Genomic DNA, 22,029 nt, shown 5'->3' with positions numbered 1-22,029 from the left:
AAGTACATAATTTCGACGAGGGTCTGGAACATGACCACGTGATCCCGTTTCTGCATTTTAGAAGACGATATAACCTTTGTTTTGCAGAAATATTCGCCGTAGTAGCTGGGCTTTTTCTTTACACTGGAAGGTGTATGTTGTTCTATTTGGAGATATTTCAAATTACTTGGATTCAAAAGGATTAAAACAAATTCCTGGAAAATACGTGTGCTTATGTGATATTGTTGAACAAGGACAGCTTGTATAAAAAAATTATTCAGATTTCCAAACTGGAGTGATATTTCTTGTTTCTACAAGGAACTGTAGACTTCAACACTACATATTACAGCAAATATCACACATTTCGTTTTTGTACATTAATATGTTCGAAAAGTTAAGAAGAAAAAAAATCACTGGGAATAGTACCAAAAGAAAATAAATTACAAAGACTGTCCACTCATGAGATACTAGCATAACAATTAACACAAGTGGCATCGTATATGCACAACAACAAGTCCTTGTTTGATCTTTTGTTCGTTCAAAACATCAATATATTACCTTGAGGACAAATAAGCAAGCCAGGTGGAATTTGTGCCTACGGTGCAAATACCCTTATAGTTAAATGTATGCCGAAGGTTATGTGTGCGTATGGTGGAAATATCAAATAGTCAAATGCATGCCATAGGTTATGTGTTGATATGGTGCAGATACACTATAGGGAAATAAAGCTTGTTGTTTCAGTTCATCTGTTATTAAATGGTCTCCCCCAAAAATGCCCAAATTAACCTTTTATGTCCAACCTGTAGAAGGAACTAAGAAAACGGTTGGATACTGTGGAGGCTTTGCTCAAAATACTGGTAACGGCAGCTTTAAAACAGTTAATTAGTTTTCGCTCACTTAAAACCCATAAATCGGGTTTTCAAACTTTGTTTCATGTATCATGTGACCATCCACTAGTGTTATTTTTATTTTTTCAAAGAAACCCTTGGCCATTGGTTCTCCAATGTTCATTTGAAAGCAAAAGGCCACTGACATAGCGTTCATTTATTTATAAAGTATAAAGACCACTTAATTGTTTGACAATCTGATTAATATCAAGTCTACACTGTCCTACGTGAAGATCTGACAGCAACCGCTCAGGGGCCATGTTCTGGTGATTTTTGAATTGACCAATTGAAATGCAACTTTTAGAAATTTGAAAGTGAATCAAATCGTTCAGCACGCATTGATGCTATTAAGCCATTCCGATGAATCCCGCAAAAACGACTTCATCTGATTGGCTGGGAAAATTAGCGATTATGGTAACAACATAGATAACCAGAACATGACCCCTAAGCGGTCGCTGTCAGATCTTTACGTAGGACAGTGGCAACCTAATTTTAATCAAACCGAACTATTTGATAAATTAAGAAGACTAATTAATTAGTCCAAGGTTTAAACCCAAAAGAACTAAATTATTCACCTCAAGTGTACATCTCTCTGGGCCAGCTACACAATTCCTCTGGCCCATTCTGTTTTAGTCAATTTGTCAAACTTGGTTGCACAAATTGCTAACGTTTGGTCAGCCGCTTGATTTCGACCCTAAAACTCTCATTCAACGTACTAAAAATACTTGTCCTAGAGAAACCTAGTATCAAAGTCACCACCTGTAATTTTATCATTGGAGCTATGGCACGGACTTTATATCCCCTTCAAATTATATAAAATATAAAGTCATTAGTAAAGCATTATCTATACATTATTAGTATATACGGTAAACGCAATTTTATACAGACTTGTACATTGGTAGATATTGTAAATTACACGCCATTATTATTTATTGTATGTCATGGTACATGTGACGTTGATATCACTGTAATATATAAGAGAACATTAGGTGTTGTCTGTAGCATTTTGATGGTTCTGAATATCGTCTAATAATCAGTGCGACTAACGAAACTAGGCCAATGCTACTATTACTAAAATGCAACTAAAGAAACTAGGCCGATGCTACGATGGCTTAAATGCAACTAACGAAACTAGGCCAATGCTACGATGGCTTAAATGCAACTAACGAAATTAGGCCAAAGCTACGATGACCTAAATGCTACTAACAAAACTAGGTCAATGCTACGATGGCCTATTCGAAGATGTATATATATACACATTTCATTCATTTTCTTCCCACGGCGCTCAAAATCCAGGGACATAGAATGAAGCTAGATATTTAGTGAAAACGGTTGTTCATTGAGAACATTCTTAGATGACTCACTGTATCCACCATGGTTAGACCTCATGACTGATTTTGTAGGCTGCAACAAATAACTAATAGATTGAAATTTAAAATGAAAAGAGAATCACCTCTGTGACGAATGACATAACCAATCACATTATCGATAAATTACCATATTGTGTTCGTTGTACTTCATTGAGCCTTCGTTTGACCTCGAACTTGAAGCTGTTTATGATAATGTACCATTTTATTAAATTATCTCGGTGATGTGATTTTAGCTATCGTCATAGCATCTGTTATTGATCAAAAATGAACTTATTTTATACGAATCATCATCCACGAACGTTATGATAATTTAATTTCATTTCCACCGCACCGGTAGCCTAAATAGTTAGAGCCTCGCATGCGGAAGGGTGCGAGTTCGAACCCCGACCTAGTGATACCAAACACGTATAGCAATGATGCTAGTAGCTGCCTCGCTTGGCGCTCAGCATTAGGAAGTTAGTGTTTGGACTGGTCGGTATGTTGTCATGATAATGTGACTGGATGGGACATGACGATACATATCTGCGGCATGACATCACTATAAACTGCCACAATTACCTATATTGATATAAGTTTAAACGGTATATATATTTCAGAGCATGCATTGCCTTAGATGCTTGTTCCGCTGGTGTTTTAAGATATTTGCTGATAAAACCCCTTGATGAGAAAACAATCACTACTTACTTATGATAAGAACTAACAGTATGTTTCTCGTCCCAAAAATACAATTGTTTATGACCTCGCCGATTGCCGTCCTTTTCGAAAGCGACTGTCTCAGTTATACCAAGATATACTTGTATTTTCCAACAGAGTATTGGATAATTCTTTCTAATAAAAGCTTTACTTAAATTGCATATTCAGAAAGTAAACAATATAATCTGCATGAAGTGGAAGAAAATCTTTCAGCGAATGTTCCATATCAATACCAATGTTACGATCAGAAAATGTACGTTGCATGTCATTCAGAACCGTAACAAAAGCCGTGGTGACAATATGCATTCTTGGTTAACACCTATTGGGCACAAAAATACATCACATAATCAACATGAAGTTCTTACATAAGCGCATGACGTCTACATATATTGCTTGCAACATTTTCAGCATCTTTGTACTCAAGTTACACAGTCAGATTATACCATAGAGGTTTGCAATCAGTTGTCAGAGCTCTTGGCAACTTTGCCCTTTTTTCCTTCAAATTTTCCAGATAAGTGTGTCAAAATGATTATCTAAAATTCTTCATAATCTCGCTTGTTCATTACCGAATATCTGGTTTTCTTCTATTCATTGTGTTAGCATTTTATTCAGAATGTTAATAAAAACTTTACGCATAACGGGTAACAGACATATTTTTCTTTCATTATTAAGGTCATTGCTATTACCGTTTATTTCAACATGGGACAGTTACAATAACTGTACATAAGTATTGAGAAAAAATATGATGTGTTTAACATTGCATTTAACAAATATGTACATAATTGTACATAGTCTTTAAAATTTCACAACTCATGTCACCATATACTGTAGCTTTCCGTGGTTTAATGTAGCTGCGATGTTGTCACACTAGACTAGATACTATATTCGAGTAAGTTGATAGAAGTCTTTTCCAAACAACATGTGTATTGTAATGTGGTTAAATTTATATCCAACTTCACAATGTAGTATATCAGAGTAGCATCAAGAAAGTTCTTTATGTTCAAATTATTTGAAAAATATGATTTTAATCCGATTCCACTACATCGGACACTATTTTATGGTACGTTGACGGGAAGTTTTATTCTGAATAAAATATTCCTAGAAATGTGGCTAACTTGACGCTTCACTACATCAGGTACTTATATTACGATAAATTGTCAGAAGGACTTTTCTGTACAAAATATTCCCTGAAATGTATAGCTACAATATTCTCACACTAGCTCCTTTGGCATTTCTTAACACATCATATGTCAATATCTTCCAGTATGGTCTGATTGCTAAAATGGAAACAATAATTGAAACACACCTGTTTACAACCCACTTAACCTAAACCAGTTAGACTTCATTTGACAGAAAACATCAGAAGATAAAGATATTTAAAACATGTTGAAATGACACATATTTACAATACAATATAACAATTATTACCAAATGTATAAAAAAATAAATCCCCATTAACAAACTTCTCATAAACTGCTGAACAGAATCTGAACAAATTGCGGAAAGCCGCATTCTGGTGTGGAGGACATTGAACATGATACAAAATTATACCAATTTGCCATGGAAAATGACTGCCATTACTAAATATAAAGGCACCCTTAAATGATCTCTCACAAATCTCTAAACAGAATTGAAACAAATTTTATAGCATTCTGGCAAAGAAAGCTATGACATTTGCACAAGTTTCGCCAGTCTTCCATCAAATGTGGCTACTGTTACAAACACCTTTAACAGGTTTCTCAAAAAGCATTCAGCAGAAAATGACCACATTTGTCAAATGCCTATAGCATTAGAGTCATTCAGGGCTGTACAAATGAAGATGACACATCATCACGTCGTACTTCCATTGATAAAAATATGCAAACTAATTTAGAAAACATCTGCTAAGAAAGTGCTCATCAGATTTTGAGCAAATTTTGAATAACTTATTATGCTATTGAGGGTTTTTAAATCTGTACAAACGATGGAGACTTGTCAGCAACAATGATCAATGTTACCATAATATAAACTCTCTAAATTAATTCTGAAAAACCCATTCAACCGAATTTGACAAATTAGACAGAATCATATAACATATATGGATTTTCTGTGTCTACAAATGATGTAAATTTCCATTAAATGTAACTGCTGTTACTATTATTAGAAAAACGTGTGCTTAGATTTACAAGAAACACTAATGTATTTATCTCAGGTTTGGATATGTCCAGATCAAATGCCATTGAGATTTATAAAAATGGAAACAAACAGTCATACTATATGGTGCGATTACTAAAGCACATATGCATCCTTATCTTAAAATAAACTGATCATCATAATTAGACCACCTTTGACACAAAGTATCTGGCACAAGGGACTTTAAAAATGGTGCTGATGTGCCATCATGGATGGATTAAGGTGCAACTAGAAAAGGAACATTGAAATGTTTGTTCCCGCGACAACGTCATTTGAAGAACTTTTCTTCAGAACGCATCCCATTGACCCAGATTTCATGGCCAGCTGTTCTTGTACTTTATTCGTTAGACAGATATTAGCGATTTGAGCAATCTCAGACCCATTTTGACCGCTTTTGCTTAGCTCTGTGGCTTAAAGACAGGACGAATTTGAAAAGTATTACTAAACGCAGGGCAGTATTTGCACGTTTTGTAAAATAAAAGTACTTAACTTAATTCGACCTACATAGACAAGTCATCTGGTATAGGGGACCTTTAATACTAGACAAAATATGCTTATGTGCCATCATATCAGAAGGAAGACACAACAACTAGAGTAACTTTGAAACAGTTTTTTCATGATAGAACAGGAAAGCTTCGCACTCATTTAGCATTTTATTGTTTTCCAGAAATGCAAGATAAACGCTTCAATAAACTTCTTCTATAGTTTGCTTCACCAAAACAGTCAAAATGGTTACTAATTTGTGTTCAAAATATAATATTACCTTACGATGGACTACCCACATTTTTAAAGTAAAGAAATTCGTTATTGAGATAATTTCTAAGCCGATTTTCAATTTTAAAGAAAGACATGATCCGAAACTAAAACTTTCCATCAATGGGGATCATTTTTGTAATTGTCATTGGATTAAAAAATTACTTAATACATCTGTAGTAAAAACTTGGAGCATTCTACGCCATTTAGTAACTTTTTTAATTAAGACTCTTAACTATAGCCATACCAAAGGTTCTCCCCTTTTGTATTCAATTAATTTAAATTTAATGACTAAGTACAAAAATGATAATCATTCGCATAACTTACATAACTCACACAATAAGAAATTAATAAACCACGCAGGCTTAGTGGTTTTACAAATCTAATTACGCACAGGCCTATCCAAGGTAAAATATCCCAATTACAAATAAAATAGACGAGTGGAATTGTCAAGGGAAATAAATATATTAGTGAGATGAATTTGCGTTTATGAGTTACTGTTCTTACGTACCAGGAATATAGCTTCAGTTTTAAGGTATTGTGCAGCTTTGTTGTGAATGAGCAAAGCTCAGCACTGCATATAAAACGGGAAAGTTTGCAAACTAACAACTTCTGTACCGGACTTAACAGGATTATATGAAAATGTGTTTAGCACAGTTTTTCAGCCTTATATTAGAAAGTACACAGTAAAATGTTTATGAGAATTACCTATTTTCGACAATGAAATCCATAAATTGCAAGCTTTATGCTCGACTAGGGTTCCGTTCTGAAGGTTTTAGGAGTACAATTAAAAGGGGGCAAACCACATGTCAAGGATGTACACAAATTTGAAATTTAAAAGTACTATACAATGACCAATATGAACATTTGCACAATCGCTTTGCTCTTTTTCATAGCATTATGTGTCATTTTCGAAATAATACGGTACATTAACATTAATGCTGTTTTTAAGAATAAGTTAATTATGCATATTTTGCTTTTCGTCACTGTGGCAGCTTTGTGATTGACGTTTATCTAATCATGTGAATACTAAAAGACTTACGGAATATAACAAAAGAACTTAAATTTAAAGATAATACAGTATAACAGAGTAGAAACCTTTCTTCAAATTCGTTTGTTATAGCATTATGGGGGAAATGTTGAGAAAGCAAATTTCTTTCCTTCACAAATACAAGTGTCAAAAGGATTAGCAAACGTTTGAATGCATTGACCCATGTGAACGTTGCCTGTTTAGTCCATGTTCAAACTATAGAATTGATTAGTGACACCTCAGAAATAACTGTAGAAAGGTTCATAAACTTCCCGTCTCTTCTAGCATTGCATTAATTGCTATGTTCAGAAAATGTCAAACTGAGTTTCAAACTAAATCACTTGTCAGCATTGTATGGTATTTAGGGGGTGGGGAGGTTTATACATGACTCTGGTATAAATGAATACTGTTGATTTGTGGAAAGGAATTTAGCAAATATTCCGAAGGACGGTTTTCAATTTTCATAATAAAGATTACCGATTGTGAAAATTGGACGGGTTTCTTTAAGCTTTGAACCATGTGCAAAAATGTTAAATCTAAATTCGGGAGTGGAACCTTATGACATGCGTACAACGTGCACATTTATTTACACTGTGAGAACATAAACCACGATACAAGATATGCCTTATAAATAAATTGCTTATCGCAATGCATTAAACATTGATGTAAATGAAAGCTAAAAGAATACAATAATTTCAATTTACAAAGTATATCACAGTAAACAACATGAACCCATGAATTGTACCGCATTCTGAAAAACATCTATTTTTATAAAGCAATATGTAAGGTGTTCATTTGCAATTTCTCCAAGAAATGACACTGATGTTCAGAATTTGCAATGGATTGGAACACAAAACTATTGACATTGACAATGCATTTGTTACAAGGTCTGGCTTGTCGATTGAACACCTATTGACTTAGGCAGGGCCTATGTGAGCAACACCGAACTTTCACAATTTCTGCACACAGCACAAATGAACATGCCCCACTGCTGAAATGTAAATACATCAATCAAAAACATGACAGGAACAACGATAACGCTTTCAGACAAATAAGTAAGGTGTCATAATCGCTTTGAACCCTATACATGGCTTAGATTCATGTAGACATACTGGGAAAGCTCAATACCACGAGCTATTTGGATTATGGACTCAAGGCAAAACACTGTTATGTTCTAGCCTTACAGCAGTGAAGACAGAACCTTATTTATGAGGAATATTTTTTCCATTGTTTAAGGCAAAGCACGAAAAATCTAATTGGCAATGATACATGTGCTGTTTCCCTTGGGACACCAGTTAAATATAATATTTCAAACTCACAACTAGTATGGATGTTTTGAAGGTGACAGATCATTGAGTGTTTATTAATGTTTTTTTTTTCCTTTATAGTGACTACATGTGTGACTCAAAAAATTATAAAACTGGTAAAGTAGAACTAATTTCTTTGCCTAACCTTCCAGTAGTATTTACTTTACCATATATTTGAGCTAGGAATTAAAGGGAATATATATATATATATATATATATATATATATATATATATATATATATATATATATATATATACAAGATATGACTAATAAGGCAGACCCGATGAATTTATGATTATCATCTAATATCAATAATGTAAATGTTCTAGAAATTACAAAAACAATGTTAAATCAATCAGGCAAATGTCTGATTGTTTATTCATGGTTATGGTATTAGTAGAGGTTCAGGCGGTAGATATGGCATTGTTTATGTAAAAAATGATTTATCATTTGAAAGGTGAAATGATTCAGAATCAGGTGTCATTAAAGCAATATGGATCCAAGTTAATCAATCAAATGCAAAGTTATTTTTAGCTGGTTGTATCTATAGGTCTCCATCTGCAAAGGTCAGATGGACTGAGCATTTTGAAAGGCAGCTAGAAAACGTGACTGACAAGCATAAGGAAATTGAAATTTTAAGTGACTTCAGCATGGATCGTATGAATAATCAGTTTAGCAGAACTCGGTTAAACTTTATAGTAAGGTACGTATAACTCAATTATAGAGCCTACCAACACGCAAAACGTGCTCCTCATAAAATCTTATAGATAATATCTACACCAATATGGACTAACATGCGTACATATTTTTGTATCATGTGGATGATGACTCAGTTCGTTTATAAATGGTATATAAATATGTACCACTGAAAACACATACTGTATAAAAGGACTTCCAACCTACTTACTATACACGTGACCTTCAAGACACTTTCAAAAACTGGAATTATTTCAAATCTTTTATTAAAATTCAAATTACAAAAATACAGAAACGTAATTAAATCAATGGGCAGAAATGAATTGTCATCAAGCAGGTTTATAAAAAATACAATAAGAATCATATGTGAAAACAATTTGATTGATCGATTGATTGTTATTTTTACGGCTCACCAGCACTGGTAAGCTATATAGCGCCATACAAATTAATGTAGTTTTGTTTACTAGAAAGTTGATATTTTGACAGGAAATAGTTTGACCTTGACTCTTTAGTTGTAAACACCAAAAGCTGACCTTGTTCCCGACCTTGATTTCAGAAATCACTGAGACAAGTAAACACCATTTTATTTTTATCTTATTCTTTGAATAAAATGATTGGATTTTGTCAAGGTCATACTGGGACTATGTGCTTTTAGACGTAAATACTTCTCGAAAATTCTGGAAGGTTGGCCCTCATCCGAGAATCTGTTTGCGTTTCAAGTTACTATATAATCTTTATTTATAGAGATATTTCTCAGTTGGTGCTTTGTTTTTTTAACACTGGAAAGTGTCTGTTATGTCAGTTGGAGTTACAATTATATTTTTTATTCAAAATTATTTCGATTCTAAAGGATAATTCTCTTTCCTGGGATTTTTTTTGAGTTCTCATAGAATTCTTGGACAAAGATATTTTCTTAATTCAAACACCGGATTATTGTTTGTGAATAACACAGAACTGTAGACATTCCAGCATCACAATGGATGCAATATACGTCATCGCCTTTCATATTAGAGTTTTCGTCGGGATTCGAACTTGAATTCATTAGAACATTTTATTATTAGGACTTCTAAAATTTGATTCGTAGATTATTCTTGGATTAGAATTGGATTTGATTCTTAAAACCTTAAGTTGTTATTTTTATTTTTACATTATGTTTCCAGGAAAAACATTATTTGTTAATGTTGTTCAAAAGCTTGTTGTTTTCACTCTTTCTTGTGGTACTGTTTATTCGAGCCTAAAATCGGAACATAATTACGTCATTAGTTTGTTTTGAGATTGTTCTTCACTACAGTGGAGAATGATGAGCCAGGACGGGCTGTTTTGGCCTGTAAAAGTCTTCTGGATTCTGGAAAGGGAATGTTTAATGTATACTTTACCCTCTGTATTTCCTTATCCTGTTTCCTGGTATCAAAATCCTTGGAACTGGCGTGGTGCTCCTTTCCACAGTTGACACAATGCGGAGTTGCTTTACACTCTAATTCCTGATGAGAACGGTCTCTACATTGGCCACATCTTTGGCTTTTTGAGCAACGGTCTTCGTGATGGGCATATTTCTGAAACTTAAAGCATTGGAGGTTGTTCGGTATGTAGATCTCGACCTTCACTTGCAAAAAGCCAACTTTGACCACTATGGGTACTTTTGGGTTGTTGAAGGTCATTACAATGGTGTTGGTGTCCTGCAGATTGTTATTACGTTTAATACGTATTCTACAGACTGCAGTGACACCTTCGTTTTTCATCCCTTCAATGATATCTCTGTCGCTTACTACAGCCAAGGAACGACAGCGAACCACGCCTTTGGACGTATTGAGTGACGTGTGAGCGGATGAAGTCACTGGAATATCGAAGGAAGTTTTCATTTTCTTGATATTTTCTGTTTGACCTCGTCGCTCACACTAATAGAAGGCAACCCGATTTCAATTTTGTGACACTGTTTGGTGTGCTGATCGATCCAATAATTGTCTTTTCGATCAAAAACGGAGATAATGCGCCAAGAGGTTTTGTGACATCTTTAGACTGTATAACCATGAAGCGTGGAAATGAGTCCAGAATACATAATTCGTCATCTGAATCAGAACCAGTTTTGGTGCGTTTATGTAGATTTATTTTGGACATTTCCATGTTGGGCTTTTTAAAATTCAGCACCTGTGCTACCCGCCCACCATGGAGTCAAACAAGGGGACACTTTTCAAGTGCCAGAGATACAAATATGCTATACTCAGTCGGTAACATTACCCCCGCATTGACCCATTAAGCCACCGCCTTCTAGGAAGTCTTCAGAGACTTGGGTAAGGGAAAGCTAAAGGGATATACTGTAGAAGCAACGATGGTATCAAAAGAGATACAATGAGAAAGATAAAGAAGGTGAGCGAGTAAATTAGAAAACATTTTGACTTACTAGTTGCAGGTACACACGTTCATGGAAAATCCACCATTTTAACCAGGAAAGTGTATGTGTGTGTATGTGTGTGTGTGTGTCATCTGGATTTTAAACGCAGCTTTAAAAAAATTTCAGTCATATCGCTACGATGTATGCTGTGTGGCAGTTTATAATGATGTCTAGCACTGGGGCATCGCCACAGACATGTAGAATGATGTCCCACCCAGTCACATTATCCTGACACCAGGAGGACCAGTTCTAACACTAACCACTTAATGCTGAGCGCCTAGCGTGGCAGCTGTTAGTACCATTCTTAGAAGTCTTTGGTGTGACTCGGCCCTGGTACGAACCCGCAACCTCACTCATTTAGATTTCAAAACAGCTAACGCTAGACCCATCCTTACTTAGTCTGGGTTCTTGGTTTAAGGCATATGGCATGAAAGTAAACACAGACAAGACTGAATTATTATCGCTACCTACCCAACACAAGCTATCGAAATTAGAAAAGGACTATTCGAATCGTAATTTGAATGAAATATATCTACAAATCGTTACCATGGGAAAAATCGTTGGATTGACAATAATTGCGCAATTGAATGAACGTGTTCAAGTCATGTGTCATAAAATAAATTTATATTTGGTTATTAAGCAAGATAAGCCACGTCTGTCAACTAAGCAGAGGCTCCTACATTTCGAAACTTATATTCAACCATAGAAGGCTACCGCAGTGGAATTTGGGAAAACACTTCTGACAAGAATATTTATGAATTATTCTGTTTGAAAAAAAAAGCTTGCAGCCATATCCTAATTAATGTATGAATCATTGCCAAGGAAATAAATTATATTAACATGTTAACAGTACGTGGGCAATAAACTGAGAACTGCTTAACATAGGCACATTGTTTCAAGCAACATGGCTAAATTCATAAAACAATAAATCATTTCATCCTAAAAATAAACCACAAGGCAACACTCCCGATAATCAGATCAATTTCAGATTACCATCTGTCCATTACAAAGTTACTTAAAGTACTCTTGAGGAAACGTTTTCAATATCTGGGACCTATGCGGAACAGATTCACAAAGGAAATCAGAGAAAGCGCGTTTCATAATGTTAGTTTTGTAACATGTTATTGCGTGACACGTAAAACGAAACATTGACGAATGGACTACGCACCGTCAGAATCTCAAATCTGAGATAGTTTAATGTTCTGGTTTGGGCATGATTGAGTTTCATTTGAGATAATGGTTAGAGACTAGGATGAGGCAAGGGAATATGGGTTTAAGCAGCGGAAAAACTACTAATTGGAGACAATCCAGAGACTATCTATGCCATAGGAAATAAGTCTCGTAAAATGAGATTTTCCAGAAAAAGCTATCAACAAAGCTCAGAAATATGAGGTATTACTCCAAGCTAGATAGGCGTGGGTAAAGTTTCGGCGTTAATGTCAATCTAACCCGGATTGGTTAAGCTAAATAAAGGATTTATATTCTCATATGAAATTCAAGGTTTAAACCATATCCTCTTGCGAAATTATGCAGCCTAAGTTTCTGCAGGAAGGCCAGAATTTGCCCCTGGAAAATAACAAGTATTATCTCGATATAAACTATCTAAGGGACAGGTGTCTGGAAGTTGAGGGACACGGAACTTAAAGAAACAAGGAGATTAGACCGCATATTAGAGAGCGAGTATGGAGAAGGCATTGTCTCAATTTCATACAATTTGTTCGTTGGTATAAGTTCGTAATTATTTGCTTAAATGTATTTGTTTTGAAATAATCCATCAATTTTCTTTTCATGAGGTCGGAAGTTAATTGTTTGCATTCACTTGCCTTGAACGTGATATTCCCATTTCTTCCACAAATGCCATACATTATTCCCTTGCTATGGATCTTAAGAGAATTGTTCAAATGGAACGCACTCGTTTATACATAATAGGAATCATGTATTCTGTGAATGGCATGCATTAATGTTGATACGAATTTGGGAAAATTGTGTGAACTTAAATGTCTTAAATTATATGGATCATGTAGCCTAGTAACGTATTATGTTACTATGTTTGATAATGCAAGTAATGTAGTCAAAACAAGAGGTAAATTACGTTAATGCATTTGTGTAATTACATTGGTTATTCTTTTAACCTAGAATATATTATATTAGCATTAGATCGCCTGTCTACCGTTATTTACTCATGTTAGTGGTTTATAGTCCACCACAGTGGCCTAATACCAGTTATTAAGAGGTCTAATTTGTGTCACAGGTCAATTAGGGGCACTAGGTAGTCGTTGAGGACTAATTAATTAATCTCCTTGTAATAAGGTTGTGTGTATCAGCTGTCAGGCTGCGAATTGACCCATATTTGTTTTTCGTTCCGTTGAATTATGATTATGATAAGATGATGTCTTGCGGAACAAGAATGGGGATATTGTTCGATCCCAGAAGTAAAAACGCCTGAGAAATAGTTAGGTTATGTATGTATGTATGTATTTATCTTGCACAGGAAATAGTTCCATAGACGCGCCGTACGGTGAGCAAATACAGCAGACAAACCAAGTTGCAGTTGATGACCCGAAGCATGCTAGAGAGAGAGAGAGAGAGAGAGAGAGAGAGAGAGAGAGAGAGAGATGCAAATTAGTTAGCTGGTTCACTCGATTTCATTATGAAATTTGTCTTATCGGTATAAACAGAACGGCTAATTGCATTTTGTATAGCTTGGTACTTTTATTTATAAGAGAAAGTGTTCATTCAAATGTCGTATTCAGTTACATTTTGTCCATGTGATTGACTAAATTGTTAGATTTTACATACGGGGGCTCGTCTTGTTCCATTCTGTAGTTCTGCTTTGTTCTCTGTTTATTCCATCAATTAATTTCATATATTATTTTATTATTTACTCGATCCGGGCAATAACACCGTGGACGATCATCCTCTAAATAATGAAAACCAAACAAACCCATGTACGCACGCAACAAAGTGGAAATCTAAAGGCATTTCTATACAACTCAGTGGATGAAAATTGGATTCTGTTTGATTGGACAAATATATTACAAGATAAACTATTTTTGTTCTGTATATGCACCGTATACAGTGTATGTAACGGTGCCAAATGTTATTAAAATGTTTGTCACAGCACATATTTTGTCGTGGTCAGCGTGACACGTAACCATTCAAGTTTATTATGGTCTAGCCTCGCAATAAATTCGTAGGCTGAGATTGTTAATATATGCTCTGTTCGGGGCATGATTTTATTGTAAATAGGACCAGCTAGAATAACTGTCCGACAGATATGTTGACATAGAATAAAGTAGAGAAAATGACAAAATTGAGACAAGTGAGAGACAAATTTAGGGAAATATATTGCTATTTGAAACAGGTGTCTTAAAATTAAATTTTGCAGAATGACTCTTAATAAAGGCGACAAGAAATAGTTATTTTGACTTCGATTGTAGTTTTAAATTGTGGTGGTTACAGAAAGTAAAGTCTGATTGGCTGAGATAAACCGCGGGTGTTGTTTCCCAGACGATATTCAAATGTTTTACGTACTCCCATAATTCAGTAGTGTAAGAGTTTTCTTCCGAAAAGAAAGTCGTACGGAAGGGGCTTTGAGGATACGGAAAGGAGAGACTCGGCTGCATAAAAAGGAAGCGAGTCTCGGGAAAGCACAAGTTATTGTCTAAATCGCATACAATTAGTCGATTGATGTCAGGTTGCAATTATTTCTTTAATTTATTCGTTTTAAATTCACACATATATTTCCCGTGAGCTTGGAAGCTAAGGATCCGCATAAATTTGTCTCGCATTTTATATGACTAATTAATTATATGAATTTATTCGAATTTAAATGAATTACCTCGTTCAGGTGTAATGGAAATCATAAATTGTAGGAATCCCATGCATTACTCTGATACTAATTGTAAGAGATTAATCCATCTGTCTTAAATGATATATATCATGTATGCTAAGAATTGATGTTACCGTGTCCATGTATATATATCGCTTATTAGCAAATAATGTAATTAAGACAATTCATGAAGTCCATTAATTCATTTGTGTAATTAAATTGCGCATTCTCTTACCCGAGAAACTCGACGTGTGTCAATTTACACCGTTCAACAATTAATTTAAAGCACACAGTGGGACGTAATAGTTTATCTTAGTGACCTAGCTATGTCATAGTTAAGATTGGAATGCCAAATAACCTTTAGAGAGACATTACATTTGTGGTAATAAGCGTGTATTTATCAGGTGGCGAGCCGACCACATTAGCTTAGTTCTGTGAAATAAAGACGATAGATGACGTAAAACGGGAGGGAATATTGTTCGATCCCAGAAGAAAAGTAAAAGTTGGCAAATCTTTAAGTTGCGTATTACATTCATTTAAAGGAAAACAATAGCTCCATAAGTACAGACTACACAAAGTTACAATTAATGAACCGAACATTTGGGAGGGGGAGGTATGGCAAGGCTGATCTGTCATCATCAGTGTTTTGAAAAGGACGGGTAGCAAATAAGTTATGTCAACATGCAGGCAATTTGATTTCGGTCAGAACTGCTAATATCATTTCGCATGAATTTTGTAGTTCTATTTTTAAGAGAAAGTATAAGATTCAAATTTAATGCTGAAGTTTGTTATGTTTTTGTAATTAATGTGAGTGTTAAATTTTACATACCGGGGCCCGTGTTGCTCAAATTTGTGTCTTTGCTCAGATCTCTGTTATCCTGTCCATTAATTTCAAATTTTTATTTTTGTTTGCTCGATCCGGGTAATAACACAGTGGTCAATATTCTAGATAACGATAACCAAAGTACCATAACAGGTGGGGGATCACATATAACACCCTACGCTCAGATCCAGGCCAATTAGCATAATGAACATAGGTTGTGGTTAGTCCGTCGAATCGACGAGGACCATTATTGTTATTCGAGGATAAGAGGGGCTGGTTCTGTTCTGTGCATGCGCAGCTGGATGATGAGGCCAATCCTTGCACGGAATGTTTGTCTGCTTAAGAGACAAGGGATGAGTGGGACATCTCCAGGACGGTCAATGGCAAGCGCTTTACTGGCTTGCCGCGTCAGCTCTGCAGCTGTGTCCTGTTAGATTCGGACACCTTGGATCCTTTGTGCACGGAGGAAGAACAGGTGACTCGATCGCGTGATGTTTGCTCCCAGAAATCAGAGTTTATGTTCAATTCTTTCAATGCAGCTTTCAGATTGTCTTTAAAGCGTTTCTTCTGACCTCCGTGTGATTTTTGTGATTGCTGTAGATCGCCATAGAAGAGTCTCTTAGGCAGCCGGTGTTCTGGCATGCTTACAACATGTCCCGCCCAGCGTAGCTGGGACTGCATCAGGATGGCATGGATTGTAACAAGATAACCGGGTGGGATATTTCGGATTAACAACAGAACACGTTTTGACGACACAGTTATATGGTTTAATGTGGCGATTTATATGAGTAGTGGATGATGAAGATGTGTGCGTATTTATAATCCAAATATTGGATCTATTTAACAAAAAACGCACAGTTTCAAAGATGGAAAAAATGTACAAATAAATTTAGGTCAGTAACCCTAAAACACAGGATAAATGATTTCACAAATGATTCAATAATGGAAAGATGAATATAGTTCACTCAAATAGTAAACAATGTAAGCGTTTACACATAGTAAAAAAAATGTATTCGCTCAGGTAGCGGAATTATGTCACTAAACAAGAACGGATATACAATCTATCCTTCCAGTCCTGAATAATACACTGGGTCTTACTAACCCAAAATTAGCATACAGCTAAAAATACATGTGTGGAGATGCACTCCGTCACCCGTGCACCATATCCGCTCCACAGCTCCTCCGAATCAATTTCACAACCAATATAGACTCCGGACCCTCGGAATACTATGATCACTTGAAACATTAGACCCTCCGGACACTTGAAATATTAGACCCTCCGGTCCCCCTGGTCCTTTGACGGCTCTACAGCTGGGTCACCTTAGTCACTCTTGACATTCCGGACGCTAGACATTAGACGCTCCGGCACCTTAAACGCACCGGACACACGGACGTTTCTACCCTCTGACAACACCGGACACCCCGGATATTCCTACCATCAAAAACTCAGCCCTACAGCTGGAGTTGTGCGAATCCTTTAAGCAGGCCGCTTGCTGACAAAACCATTAGTATTGTAAAGGTCCTTTACATGTAGTAACGTATTTATACCTTTAGAATTTTCGTTATTCTTTATCAAAGGCACCTTGCACGTGTGGCACAGGACGAATCGTACTCACGATTTCGAAATACATAGACCATATTATAATCACCCTCGGGTATCGTTGTACAGAGAAAAAGAAACGAAACCCGAGTACATGTATTTAATTAACAACATTTACACCATTCCGTGACATGGATGCTGGGGAGACTTGGTTGGGCGGGTACCTCAGTGTTTGGAACCTTGTTCTACCACATGATGTTGAGGATTTTCCTGAGACTTGTGGTGTGAAAGTGGATCAGCTTCCTGGCGTGGCGTTGGTAAACCATCCACGTTTCGCACGTGAAAAGTAGTGTGGGAAGCACAACTGCCCTGTGTAGCATTAGTTTGTTCTGGATGCTGATGCCTCTTCTTCCAAACGTGTTGTTGGCTCTGGCAATGAGGAGGATCACCTCGTTGTCAATAGTGACGCTCAGTGACAGCTGCCAAGCTAGGTGAAGCGGTTCACTACGTTGAGATTTTGGCCGTTGATGGTGATGTTGTGTTCAACATAGGACTTTCCAGGGGCCGGCTGATGCAGGACTTCAGTTTTCTTCGTACCGATTGTGAGACCGAAGCTTGTGCAGGAGCTGGAGAACTTGTCAACACTGCATTGCAGGTAGGCTTCTCAACCAGCGTTGAGGTCGCAGTCATCAGCTAATAATAATTCCCTGGTGGCATCTGTCATAACCTTGGTGTTTGCTTGAAGCCTCCTGGGATTGAACAATTTTCCATCTGTACGGAACCTGATGCGAACTCCAACATCTTCGTCTCTGAAAGCATTTGTCAGCGAGGAGAGACTGAACAGTGTATGTGCCAGAGAACACCCCTGCTTAACGCTATTGGTTACTGGAAATGGCTCAGATGTCTATCCATGTTCCTGGACTCGTGCCGGCATGCCGCCATTGAAATGTTTCGCAATGGATATACATTTTCTCGGGCATCCGTATTTGGCCATTACCTTCCAGAAGCCTTCACTGCTGACCGTATCAAAGGCCTTTGTCAAGTTGACGTAAATGGAGAAAAGGTCGCCGTTTTGCTCAAGACATTTCTCTTGTAAATGCCTCGCTGCAAATATCACGTCCATGGTCCCACGATCTTTCCGGAATCCACACTGGCTTTCTGGTCAAGGTGCGTGGTAAAACGATTCAGTAGGAATCTGGCGAGTATCTTTCCTGCGATTGACAGCTAGGATATACCCAGGTGGTTGCCGCAGGCCTGGCGGTTCCCTTTGCGCTTATACAGGTGAATTATAGAATCGTCTTTTAATTCGTTGGGGTTCGTCTCTTGCTGCCACATCCGAAAGAACAGTTGGTAGAGCCTTTCTATCAGGGTTGTGCCCCTTACTTATATATTTCATCTGGGATAGAGTCTGAACCAGTGGCTTCGCCACTGGATAACAGACGAGCAGAGGCATAATATCTACCAATGACCCTTTATTCCCAGTACGAAATTTGGACTCCAAAAAAGGGTATGTGTAATGGATAATTGCAAGGACATGAAACAGTGCAAATATACAAAATGTCAGCTGCTCAGAAAACACTCGCATATTTGTCTCGTACTGATATAAAATACAAAGATTGTTATTTGTTAGCCTCTCCAGATCGTAACTTTCTCAGTTATCATTCAGCTTGACTGTTTAATCCTATTTGTTCCAACCCAATAAAGTATCCAAATATTTTCGGTATTGAAGACATGCAAAGAATAATGATTGCGATTATTTTTCTTAGCAAGCATTTTACCCACATTATATAGTATTGTAACAATCGAAATAAAATGAATAATTTTAGGACTTGTGTTTGAAAAACGTTTTAAGGCTGAATGTTGCTCGGAAATTTTGCGGTGCAGTGATTTCATTTAAGTCCTTTGTGGTATCTTACTTGTTTGTCAGGAGTTCCATTTTTTCAGTTTAAAAATAAAACGCATAGTAAAGTCTCATAGATGTTTCTAATAAAGCCCCCCCCCCCCAATAAATATCCCCCTCTTTTACCACAACAAAATTCTAACTTATCAAGGTTCATAGATCCGTATATATTCATTATGAGTATGTCTAATTAATTAAAACAGTACAAAAGTAATCCAACGACTGACGGAAAAATTAAAAACAATGTGTTTACGAACGTTTTCAGTCAAACAGTGGTGTACGGAATTCAATGCCAGGTCCCTTGGAACTGTTAGACCCGGACACGTCTATTAGAATAGCTAACATAAACGAGAACGTGTCAGTAATAGCAAAAATGCCTTATAAAGACTTAAAAGCAAATCACATTAAAAGGGAAACCTTTTCACATGATTAAGGAAATCTTATCATTTAATCAATTTTGTACAGTAATGTCTACCGAGTTTCTAGGAAATGAAAGGCAGTTAATTTTTATAACAGTACTAGCCCGATTACAAATTCATTAATAAAGCAACTAGTGAATATTTATTTAGAAACCGTTTTATTTTATTTTCGTCTCAATATTCTTTTCATTCCTACTTATTGTTTAATGGCGAAGTGAATTAATGCGCGTATCGTGCGAAGCAATCTCCACTGTGGCGGAAGGTTTCAAAGTAAATATGTCTAAGGGTTATACAATTTGCACTCAGTGCAGATCGAAGTTCTAACTACTTGAACTAAACTAGTCCTTTGATGTAACTAATTTTATATTGATATATGGGTTAATTTTGTGAAATGTCTAATTTATGTATCGGTAAAAAAATTGACCAGTTACTAATCACTGATCTCATATGAAAAAGACTTGGAAAGTTATTACTCTGTCAATGAGTTTCGGTCAACATTTCGAAGTCTTCTTTACTTTTATCGATTATCTCATTTCATGGTTCCAGCTATTATAGATATGTTCAATTCATACTTGTACTTTTCGAATTCTGCAATTAATTGAGTTGATTTGTTTTCTTCAATAAAACTAAGCTCTTTTCCATTTATACATTTATAAAATATTCGCCATTAAATAGCCAAATAGCCAAATATAGTTCCAGGTGGAGGAGATATATTTTTATTATACAATTGATTCTGCATGTGAAGAATATGTCAGAACAAACTGAAAATATCATACCGCAACTCTTGCCTATTGGTTTTGTTGAAGTAACTAGTGTACAATTCGAACAAGAACAAAACGAAAACAAATTAGAAGGACCAAAGACAAGTTCTGTTGTGTAAAATCGAACATTGTAAAGAAAGATGCACAAAAAAACAACATATGCATTTAGATAAAAAGACGTGGAGAGCCGGTAATGTAGTTCATTTTGACAAAATGGTGGGAAGGTTTATGGAAATAGTTTATTCGTGAAACAGCTTGAAGGAATAAGAAAATAGACAAACAGTCCCTATATATACATAACAGATGAATACATAAATATATCAAATAGACTTTATATATATATATATATATATATATATATATATATATATATATATATATATATATATAAAGAGCACAGTCGCAGAATCTCTAAGTCCAACAATGCAGACTAAATGCTCATCAGAACCGAATGTTGTACAATGTTGCAAAACGTTTTCGGATGAAGGCTTGACAGCTATAGAATTCTACAGGAAAGTATCTCGTAAGTGACTGATTTTTTTTTAAAGAATAACAATTTCAGTAAGGAGAAGGTAAGTTCAGGTGCCAAAACAGGACTAAAACAAAACTTTGCAAACGGAATTTACCCCACAAGAAGAAAGAGAGGTGACAAATATATAAAGGTGAAATGGGGGTGGGGTCTGCCCAGTCCCCCGCCCCCACCCTCCATATGCGGGAGCCCATGATTCACATGATCTCCAAATGCTTTTGCTGGTCTGTCTTCCAGTGCTGCATCAATAGTTAAATAAGTTGCGTCGCACGTCGTTGATTGCATTATAAACCATATCACCTTAAGTCAAGTAATGTTACTTAATATAGGATACCGTATGTACATAAAGGTGTTGGAAATAAACAGTTCCAGTTTTGAATCCAACTTTTGCACCTGGATCATTTCAAAAGGCATTGATACATTCCCTGTCTTGATAATAGTGTTTGCAGCAGTTGCTCTCTCACTCTTTTCTCATCGATTTCATTGATCGAAAATTTTAAAATTATTCAATTAAAAAGATTTTGGGAAAATGCCATTTATAAGGCCTATATAGATTGTTTCGTTGCTACAAGATGTTTACACAGGAACTAACTGGCAATTAATCGAGAAATAGAAGAAACAATATAGTCATATTGTTCCAAATAATGTGACTTTATTAGACAGGCATATTGTTACAAATATATTTACGTCTCTTGCAAAAAGAAAAGAAGAGATAAAAGAAAAGTAAAATAACAGAACAGCTTTAGTTTGGTGGGTCACTGGAGACTTAGACAGTAGTTCTGTGTTGAACACGGCGAAACATTTACGGAGAAAATAACATTAGGAGTGTATTTTGTATTGGTTAGGACCGGAGTATCAAATCAAGCAAATACTCGCAGCATACATTTTTTGAAAAAGATGTCAGTCAGAATAAATTATTAGTATTACTTACCTTACAAAATTGGCAA

The sequence above is a fragment of the Sinohyriopsis cumingii genome, chromosome 9 (assembly GCF_028554795.1).
Source record: "Sinohyriopsis cumingii isolate HCF-2022 chromosome 9, ASM2855479v2, whole genome shotgun sequence".
Taxonomy (NCBI): Eukaryota; Metazoa; Mollusca; class Bivalvia; order Unionida; family Unionidae; genus Sinohyriopsis; species Sinohyriopsis cumingii.
This window is presented reverse-complemented; position numbering follows the sequence as displayed.